Raw genomic sequence first — 10,233 nt, 5'->3', positions numbered from 1 at the left:
CATAGGGTTTTCAATGACAATGACCTTTCAGAAGCAGATCACCAGGCCTTTCTTCCAAGGTACCTCTGGGTGGGTTCAAACCTCCAACTTTTTGGTTAGTAGCTGAGCAGTTAACCTTTTGCACCACTTGGTTCTCTTAAGAAAGAAGACATTAATTACAGTTAAAGTTCTGAAACCCTCCACCCCACCCACCTCTTCCCCTCACCAGAGGGAACCACCATCATAAATGTCCCATTTTTATACCTTTATAAGTATATATTTGTTTGTGAACTATAACATTATTTTGCATGAGTTATTTTTAAAAATTTTTATATAAATGGCATTCTGTATACATCATTATGCATCTCCCTTTTTCACCCAGCAACGCTGAGAGTAGCTCATATGAATACATATATAGATAGCTCATTCCTCTTAACTCCTGTATTCCACTGTATAACTACTGTAATCCACATTTAATTTTCCATCTCTGCTGAGGAACATTTAGGTTGTTTCAGATTCCTTGCCATTATAAACAGTGCTACAAATGGACAGCCTCTTTGTGCAGATGTAGGAGAGTCTCTCTAGGGTGAATGTGCACAGACAGGATCTTGAGTTGGGGTGTCTGCACCTTACCAATGTCACCAGATGTTGTCAAGATGGCCGTGATAACTTACACTCCCACTAGCAATGTGTGACTATCCCTATTTACTCACTCTTTTATCTACATTGGATAGTGTCACACTTTTAAATTTTTCCTAGTCTAATAGGTGGGAAGTGGTATCCTCTGGCTTAACTTTGCATTTCCCCATTACCAGAGGCTGTGCGCATGTGTCTATGGCTGTAGGAGGCAGAGAGGCTCTTCCAATTCCCTGAAGGCTACATACAGTCACTCAACAGGAAGGAAAAGGTGTTAGGAAGAGGGCGGGTTTCCTGAGCAGGAGGGGGCTCCCCGGGGGCAGCCACAGACATGCAGGGGAGAGGAATGGCCCTGTGGGTCTGAGCTGCTGGTGATAACCATCCTCTCCTGCAGAGATGTCTGGTGCCCCTGAAGCCCACCCTAAGCCAGGAGAGATGCAACCTTAGTGGAAATCCAGGTGGATACCATGGAGGGAAGGAAACTATTCTCAATGCATAATGTCCCTATATTTGTACTACTCATCATACTCACCACCTTGTGCCAGTAAGCACTTTACTGATACCTCATTTAAGCCCCTCAGGAATTCATTTATTACTATTTCCATTTTACTAAAGAGGAAACTGAGGGTCAGAGAGGTACAGTGACTTACTTAAGGTCATAGATCTGGTAAGTGGGCTGCCCCCAGTGCCCAAATCCTTCCGTTTGTACAGCACTGCCTCTCTTCCCAACCACTCAGTTGTTCCTAGATAGAATGAAAGAGGGGTTTTTACTGAAAGAAGAGGACAGGTTGTGGTTTTCCTGGCCTCCTCTGGCTATTAGCAAGGCAGTTGTTTGTTAAGCTAGAAGTGCAGCCTTGCAAATAGCTCCCAGCCCACTGGCCCAGGGTTCTGGGTCAGGAGACAAACAATACCTCCCTCTCATTGCAGCTCACAGAGGAAAAACAGGCTAGTGATCCCTTACAGTTTTCAGATTAGTTGTTACTAAGATAGGGTGGGGGATGGAGCTAGGGTCTCAATAACTGAGAAACATTTAGATCTTAAGTCGGGAGCAGAAAGAATGTCTCTCTCTCTCTAGTTAAAGTTCTAAAGTCCTCTGTTATACATGTGATTTTGGGCAGAGATATTTCAGACCTCCAGGACTCTAGAAGAGAGGTACCTTACAGATGAATGAACTCTCAGGAATTTTGGTCCAGCCCTCCCACTTTACAGATGGGAAGGCTGAGGCATTGAAGGGAGAAGGGGCTTAACTTCTAGGCTCTGGGCTGCTTGAGGGAACCACTATGTTTCATTTGGACAGTGCCTTTTTCTCATAGCTAGCAAAGCAGCCAACACACACCATACATTCCACAAATATTTGTCCAATGAATAAATGAGCAGTTTGGAAATTAAAAAAAAAAACAAGCTTTTAGTTCCTCTGGTAGTATGAAGTGAAGATGACCTGTATGGGGAAGGAGAATCAATGAACTGGGTCTTCCATGAGGAAGGTCTTTCATGGTGAGGTTGTTGGTGACTCAGAAAGTGCAGACAACACAGCCCAGTGATTCACAGACATCTTGCTTAAGAAGTGCAAGCTAAACACAGAATCGGACAAGGCTCCCTGACCCCCTTTCTTACCTCCTCATGCTCCTTCCACTGGAGTCATCCTGTAGACATGCTGGGTGACTTCCCACCTTGGGGTTTCACCCCTGCTGTTCCCGCTGCCAGAAAGGTCAGCTCTTTGTGCAGCTGAGTCAGCTCCAACATCACCCCTCAGACGGGCCTTCCCAACGACCCTCCCCAGAGTCCCTTCCCCAACCATTCCCTACCACTTCAGTCTAGTTTATTTCTCTCTGGGCAGTTCTGCTTAAAACGAACTGGTTTTTTCATGTGTTTACCATGGTTATCTGTGTCCCCAACTAGAATGTAAGCTCCGGGAGCTGGGAGTTTTGTCTTTGCACCACTGTGTTGCTGGCATCTGGGGTTGTGCCTGGCATGTGAAAGGTACCCAGTGCACCACTGCTGAATGAATGAATGAGAGAAAGAAGGGGGCTGTTGAGCTGCCAGGTGTGGAGGTCGACAAGAGCCAAACTGAAAGTAACACTCAAGCCTCTATTCACTTACTGTGACAGGACAAATGGGAGGTAAAAGAGAAAGGTGCTGGCTCCTCAGTGTTCCATTTCCCCTCGGAAAGGCACTGGGTGGGTCAGATGACAGGCAGGGCCTCCAGGAAATTCTCACTGCCAAGGCACCCCGGAACAGAAGGATCTTGCCTTTTTATGGTTTCCAGGGGCCAAGGAAAGGGAGAGGGAAGAGCTAGGAGTGGAAACGTACAGAGTCAGAGTGGGCAGAAGCACCTCAGCTGAGGCCCCCCGTAAAAAGGTCTCCAAATTGAGGTGCCTGGGCAAGGAATGCAGATGTGCCTGTGAGCACGGCAGGCCCTCTGGGGCAGGGGCTGATTACTTGACTGTGCCTTCCTCCAGAGAATGCAGTGCACCGTCTGCACCAAGCCCAAAGTGGGGGTGTGGAGGGGCAGGCAGATCATCACTCCCCACAATGAGGCCAGCCAGGCAAGCCTCATAACTAACCATTGTGGGCCTGAAAGATCACACACAGGATTGTGAACTGGAACGAGATTTATCAGGGGCTGGGGCTGGTTTCTGGGCCGAAGCCTGTGTGCCCCAGCTGGAAGCCTGTGCATCCCAGCTTGGGCCTCAGTGGTGAAAGTGACAGTGTGTATGTGTGTGTTGGGTGGGTCTTAGAGTAATAATAAATGACCACCATTAGTTGAATACTGTGAGGAAGTATTCTTTCAGACAAACCCAGCTTTGGTCTTCTCCGTTCCTCCTCCTGCTAGCATCTTTAGGCCCTCAGAGCAAACCACCACCCCCTCCCCTGAAACCTAATTGTTTGTCTAAATAAGCAGCAGGGCTAAAGAGATAAATTTCTGGGTTGGCACCAAGATGTCTGGCTCCCCCTCCTAGGGTGGTCATGCAGGAAAAAATCTACATTTCACTCCATGTAGCACATCATATAGGCTTTGGGTTATAAAAATGGCTGAGGGAGGGACTTCGGGGTCTTCAGTTACAGTGCTAGGTGGAGGCACATGTAGAAGACTGCTCCATCTCCACTGGGACAGCTTCCAGAACCCATGGGGCACTAGTTCCATGAAACTGTTCCCTTTGAGTCCCTCGGCTACAGTGCTGGATGGAAGCACACATAGCAGAACTTCCAGTCACCAAACTAAGCCTACCTATTCAAGGGGGGCTGGCATGAGGAAGGCCCTCTGAACCTCTCATCTATGGTACAAAGTGGGGTTTGCAAGGAAGAGTTTTCCATCTCCACTCGGACAGTCTTTTCAAGGCAAGGGGGAACCGACTCAAAAATGGATACACATTTGTTCTGGTGTGCTGGCTGCTTCTTGTTGTAAGTAATAAAATCTTCTCTCCATGTGCTAACACTGTGGGAGCATCTGGTGTGTTCAGGCTCTGATCAGAAGGATGTGATATTCATGGAGGAATCACAAGTAGTGATTGTTCCCCTTTCTTTTAGTGGCCCCTGTTTATTTACAAATTTGGGACAACCATGAGTGCATTGCAAATACCTACTGTGTGCTGGGCACAAACTTCATTTTAAATCACTTCATTCTCAGAACAAGGTTGTTGTTGTTAGGTGCTGTCGAGTCGGTTCCAACTCAAAGCGACCCTACGTACAGCAGAACGAAAACACTCCCCGGTCCTGCGCCATCCTCACAATCCTTGTTATGCTTGAGCCCACTGTTCTTGCCACTGTGTCAATCTGTCTCATTGAGCGTCTTCCTCCTTTTCACTGACCTTCTACTTTACCAAGCGTGTTATCAGGAGGGACTGGTCCCTTCTGATAACATGTCTAAAGTATGTGAGATGAAGTCTCGCCATCCTTGCTTCTAAGGAGCATTCTGGGTGTACTTCTTTCAAGACAGAGTTGTTCGTTCTCTTGGCAGTCCATGGTATGTTCAATATTCTTCGCCAACACCATAATTAAAAGACATTAATTCTTCTTTGGACTTCCTTATTCATTGCTCAGAACAAGGAAGATGATGCCATTATCTCCTTTTTCACAGATAAGGGAGTGAAGGCTTAGAGACTGAGCACTTTGCCCATAGCCTAAGATGTGGTGGAGCTGGATTTGTTCCCAAGAATCTCTGGCCCCACAGCCCATGCTGACCCCACAGCAAAGGAGATGCTGGAAGAGCTGGGGCTGTTACAAATCTTCATCAGCATCCAAATATGAGCTCAAGCTGTTGCTTGACTCTGCTGTTCTTCTGCCCAGAGATCCCCTGACCTTCTTAGAGAGGACACACAGGCCCAGAAGCAGGGTCGTTCATTCACTTGCTCATTCAGTCAACAAGCACCTACTGTGTGCTAGGGTGCTGGAATATGGCAGTGCTTAAGTCAAAGTTCCTGCCTTCCTGGAACTCACAGGCAGGGTGGGGAGAAAAACAGAAAAGAAGTAAAATATTAAGTATACCAGAAAATTCAGACACTCATGTGTGCTGGAATAAAGTAGGGCAATGTAATCTGTATGCCTGGGGGGTAGCAGAGTGGGGCTACACAGACAGGCAGACGGGGAAGCCTCACTGCAGAGGGATGTTTGAGAAGAAGCCAGGCTTGCAAAGATCTAGGTGAAGGGCAATCCAGGAAGTTGGTGTAGCCTTAGAAATGAGCTTAATTTAGCATAGTAGAGGAGCAGAATAAAAGGCAAGTGGGGATGGAGCATGGGGAGCAAGGGGGAAATGTTTACTTAACAAACTAATGATTGAAGGAAGTATCATTTTGTGCCTCTCCAGTTCCTGGCCTAGTCATTGGCACAGAGAAGTGCCTCAAGAAGTATCTGAATTAAATTGAACTGATTCAAGTCAATGTCCTGCTTGGGAAAAGCTCAAATAACTTCTGGTGTAACCTGTCTCATAGGAAAATTCCCTCCTGGAAGAATGATGGTAAATGCTAATCTTCAGGTGGCTGGCAAACCAAGAACAATATATGCAGATGGAATAAGACAGATTAGTAATGCTCAGGTTGCAGAAGCAGAATTTAAAAGCAGGATTTGAGATTAGTCTCCTGCTACTATTGAAGCCTGATCTATTTTTCCCCCTTTTACCTGGTAAATGGGAAATTGGCTCTGAGGCAGGAGGTTAAACCTGCGCTGAGGCCTCTAAAACACAGCTGGTGGGCTGGCCTGGTTGTTTCAGCTCTATATCAAAGATGGCAAAGGAAAAAGGGGTCCTGCTTCTAGTGCCCACTCTGAACTGTTGACTCGACATTTCCACTTGGATATAACAATAAACAAAAAAAAAAAGCTCTACTGTTAAGTTCATTCCAACTCATAGCAACACTATAGGACAGAGTAGAACTACCCCATAGGGTTTCCAAGGCTGTAAATCTTTACTAGATTAGACTGCCACTTCTTTCTCCCACAGAGCAGCTGGTGGGTTCGAACCATGGAGCTTTTGGCTAGCAGCCAAGCACCTTAACCACTGTGCCACCAGGGCTCCTATATAACAATAGCTAACATTTAATCATCCTAATAAAGCTACAAGGTGGGTGCAATGTGACCCCCCTTTAGAGATGAGGAAAATGGGACTCAGAAAGAGTAAATCACCTACTTAAATATAACTTTCAAAACTGCTTTCTCACCCAGACTTTCTCATTTCAGTAAATGGTGCCACCATTCATCTAATTGCTCAAACCAGAAATCTGGGCATCACACCTAACCCTTTTCTTTTCTCACCCCCACATCTTACTCATCATTAATATGTCTATTTTTACCTCCAAAATACAGAGTATTCCCCACGTGGCTATTTTTCCTCCATCCCTCCTGCTATCACCCTTGTTGCACCCAACATCAATTATTTCCTGAGCCACTAACTAGTCTTCTAACTGGTCTCCTTACTACCACCTATTCTCCCCCAGAAGTTGCAAGTAATCTTTTAAAAACATAAATAAGATATCTGGTCAGTTCCTCATTGAAAACTCTAATGGCTTCTGGTTGCCCTTATGCTTTTTCTCTGCCTACTTATAAGATTTTTCTTTGGTTTCCCGTAATGTTATGCTGTGACTAGGAGTGATTTTCTTTGCATTTATCCTGCTAAGGGTTCATAGTGCTTCTCAAATCCATGGCTTCATGCCTCATTCATGTTGAAATATTCTCAGTCATTATCTCTTAAAATATTACTACTGCCCGATACTTTCTCCTTGTCTTCTAGGACTCCAATTACACATATGTTAGACCTTTTATCAAGTGCCATTATGTCTCTTTGTTCTTGTTTTGTATTTTCCATCTTTTTTTATCCTTATTAATTCTTCAATCTGGATATTTTATTCTGACCTGTCTTCCAGTCTTTTCCATTTATCTTCAGTGCTTTGGCTATTAACTTACTTTTGCATTCTTAATTTTACTTAATTTTTTGAGTCTACAATTTCTATTTGATTCCCTTTTATAGAGTCCCATTAGCTTCCAAAATTCTCCATATTGACTTTTAATTCATTTAACATTTAATTATAGCTATTTTAAAGTCCATGTCTGATAATTCACTGTCTGGATTTCTTGGGTCTACTTTTATTATTTATTTGTGGGTTTTTTTCCTGAATTTTTGACCATGCATTGTCCTCCTTGAGAGCTAAAAAATCTTGAGATAATTTAATGTCATTTTCCTCCAGATAAGTTTTACTATTTTTTAATTTATTTTTTATTGTACTTTAGATGAAGGTTTACAGAACAACTAGTTTCTCATTAAACAGTTAGCACACATATTGTTGTATCACATGGGTTAACAACCCCACGACATGTCAACACGGTCCCTTCTCAATCTTGGGTTCCCTATTACCTGCTTTCCTGTACCCTCCTGCTTTCTAGTCCTTGTCCCTGGACTGTGGTGCCCCATTAGTTTTGTTTTGTTTTATAGGCCTGTCTAATCTTTGGCTGAAGGGTGAATCTTGGGAATGACTTCATTACTGAGCTAAAAGGGTGCCTGGGGGCCATACTCTTGGAATTTCTCCAGTCTCTGTCAGGCCAGTAAGTCTGGTCTTTTTTTGTGAGTTAGAATTTTGTTCTACATTTTTCTCCAGCTCTGTCCAGGACCCTCTGTTGTGATCCTTGTCAGAGCAGTCAGTGGAGGTAGCCAGGCACCATCTACTTGTACTGGACTCAGCCTGGTGGAGGCCATGGTAGTTGTGGTCCATTAGTCCTTTGGACTAATCTTTTCCTTGTATCTTGTTTTCTTCATTCTCCCTTGCTCCTGAAGAGGTGAGACCAGTGGAGTATCCTGATGCTTAGATGGCCACTCACAGGCTTTTAAGATCCCAGACGCTACTCATCAAGGTAGAATGTAGAACATTTTCTTTATAAACTCTGTTATGCCAATTGAACTAGATGTTCCCCAAGACCATGGTTCCCACAGCCCTCTACCCAGCAATTCAGTCCCTCAGGGAGTTCGGATGTGTCTATGGAGCTTCCGTGACCTTCCCTTGTACAAGTTAAAAAATATGGAATGCTTCACGAATTTGAGTGTCATCCTTGCGCAGAGGCTGTGCTAATCTTTTCTGTATTGTTCCAATTTTAGTATATGTGCTGCCGAAGCGAGTACAGAAGTTTTACTTTTGCTTCTGGCAGACAGTTGGGATAGAAACACTAGCAGTTCCAGATCACCTTAATCCAATGAGGAACTGAGCTGGATTAAAGCTGGGATTCAGTTCCTGTGAGGCTTTGTCTATTTCTTATTCATCCTTATTCCTAAAGTGTAACCCTTAGGAACCCAACCAAAAGCCTTGGATGTTTAATAGACCTCTCCCCCTTAGCAGATCCTAAACTCCAATCTTTTACCCCCTCCTTTCTTTCCTCCTCAGTTCCATGAGTCTGATGAAAGCTATGCTCAGCTTCTCAGTCTCTGAGATACTGCTTTTAAATCAGTAATCACTTTGAGGGGAGAGTAATGCCCAATGTCAGCCTCACCTCTCTGGGCTTCCATCCTATCCTGGATCTTCACCCTATAATTCCTCACTACCTTGGTAGTTCTCTGGTACCTTCAAATGGATGTTTTTGTTTTAGTTTTTTTAAATTTTGTCCAGATTTTCTTGTGTTCTCAATAGGAGGAATGGTCTGAAACAGTCTAGTCCATCATTGCTAAAAGCTCCCCATTATCTTTAGAATAAAGCATAAACTTCTTGTCTTGCCTACCAGGAAATGCACGATTTAGATACTGTCAGTCCGACATCTCATATCATTCTCCCTTGCTAACCAGTGATGTTGGGCTGGGGTATTTACACAGCATCTCCTACCAGTCCTGTTGGCTGAGGGCTGCCCTCAGGGTATATTAATTCCCCCACACTTCTGCTTGGCTCCCTGAGATTCTGGAAATAACTCTTAGAGATACAGACCCTCGCAATCAGAAGTTTTCCAGGGCACAATGAGGCGATAAGGCCTGAGGGGCATTAGTAGAATGCCCTGAGAGAATCAGGCTTGTTTTGGAGACCATTGTGTTCCCAGCAACTAACATGAGGCCTGGCGCATAGTAAGAACTCAATGTGTGTTGAATATATGAATTTTTAGAACTCTGTGCTGGATTAGGACTTGCACCTTTCCATGGGCTCACCATGCTCCTGAAAACAATCACCAAGAGCCTTCAGTTTGCTAGGCCCTGTGCAGACCATGTAGGGGTGGGAAGGGGCTCTGCATAAGTGGGGTGTCATCAGGGAGGGTACCTAGAGCTCTCTCCCACAATGAACCAGACTGTGCATCCACAGAAGACAGAAGGTCCAAGTGACACAGTGGCAGTCCTCACACACCCAGCAGGCTGTCCTACAGCTCATTCTGCACAAACTCTGCAGGCGCGACAGAGTTCAACTCAACTAAAGGAAGAGCCCCTCATCCCTTGGGGGATATAATTCTAAGGCACTACAATTATACTCCACTCCCAGAGTTTCCCCATATGATTGCTGTTGTTAGGTGCCATAGAGTTGACTCCGTCTCATGGTGACCTTATGTACGATAGAATGATATGTTACCCAGTCCTGTGCCATCCTCACAATCACCAGCATGTTCGAGCCCATCCCCATAGGATTAAGCCTTGTCAAGTAGTGAGCTCCCAGTCACTGCCCCTGAAATCTTCAGAAGAAAACAAAGAGCTGCCCTCAAAGAGTCCACAGTCTGGTTAAGAGGACAAGTCTTCACAATGCATATAGTTGGTATAAAAACAACAGGCTTACAAGGAACAGTGCAAGACGAAAATACTCAAGCTCAGTTCTTGGTTGGGCAAGTTTGCACTGGGCCACCAGGTTAAGTCATTCTATCTGATTTTTCTGTATAACTGTACAGTGTTGTATTCCAAAGGCCTCCTCTTGGTCCATTGTTCAAGGGCCTCCTTGTATGAGAAGCCTTTGTTGGGTTTCAGTACAGATACCTGTACTGAAGTGGGACCAGCCCAGGAGGGAACTGCTGGGAAACTCCAGGAAACCTAAAGGAAAATAGGCATGTTTCTGGAAAACACATCTGGATCTCTGGCATCTCTATCCCTCTGCTTCCCTTGGCCTGAGTTCAAGGCATGGAATAATAATAATAACAACAGCACTGGGGGAAAGAGGACTCAATGTTTAGGGGACACTGAGC

The 10,233-nt window shown here is 44.8% G+C and overlaps 1 non-coding gene across 1 annotated transcript; it reads right to left on the bottom strand.

The window, feature by feature from the left end:
- Positions 1 to 8,108: 8,108 nt before the first annotated feature.
- Positions 8,109 to 8,215, bottom strand: LOC111821390 (U6 spliceosomal RNA). Its single transcript, XR_002824823.1, has one exon. It is a non-coding gene; the product is annotated as a U6 spliceosomal RNA (small nuclear RNA).
- Between the last annotated feature and the right edge of the window lie 2,018 nt (positions 8,216 to 10,233).

This window comes from Trichechus manatus, unplaced genomic scaffold (genome assembly GCF_000243295.1).
Source record: "Trichechus manatus latirostris isolate Lorelei unplaced genomic scaffold, TriManLat1.0 scaffold00080, whole genome shotgun sequence".
In the NCBI taxonomy this organism is placed as follows: Eukaryota; Metazoa; Chordata; class Mammalia; order Sirenia; family Trichechidae; genus Trichechus; species Trichechus manatus.
Note: the sequence above shows the minus strand (reverse complement) of the source record. Positions and strands in the feature narration are given on the sequence as shown.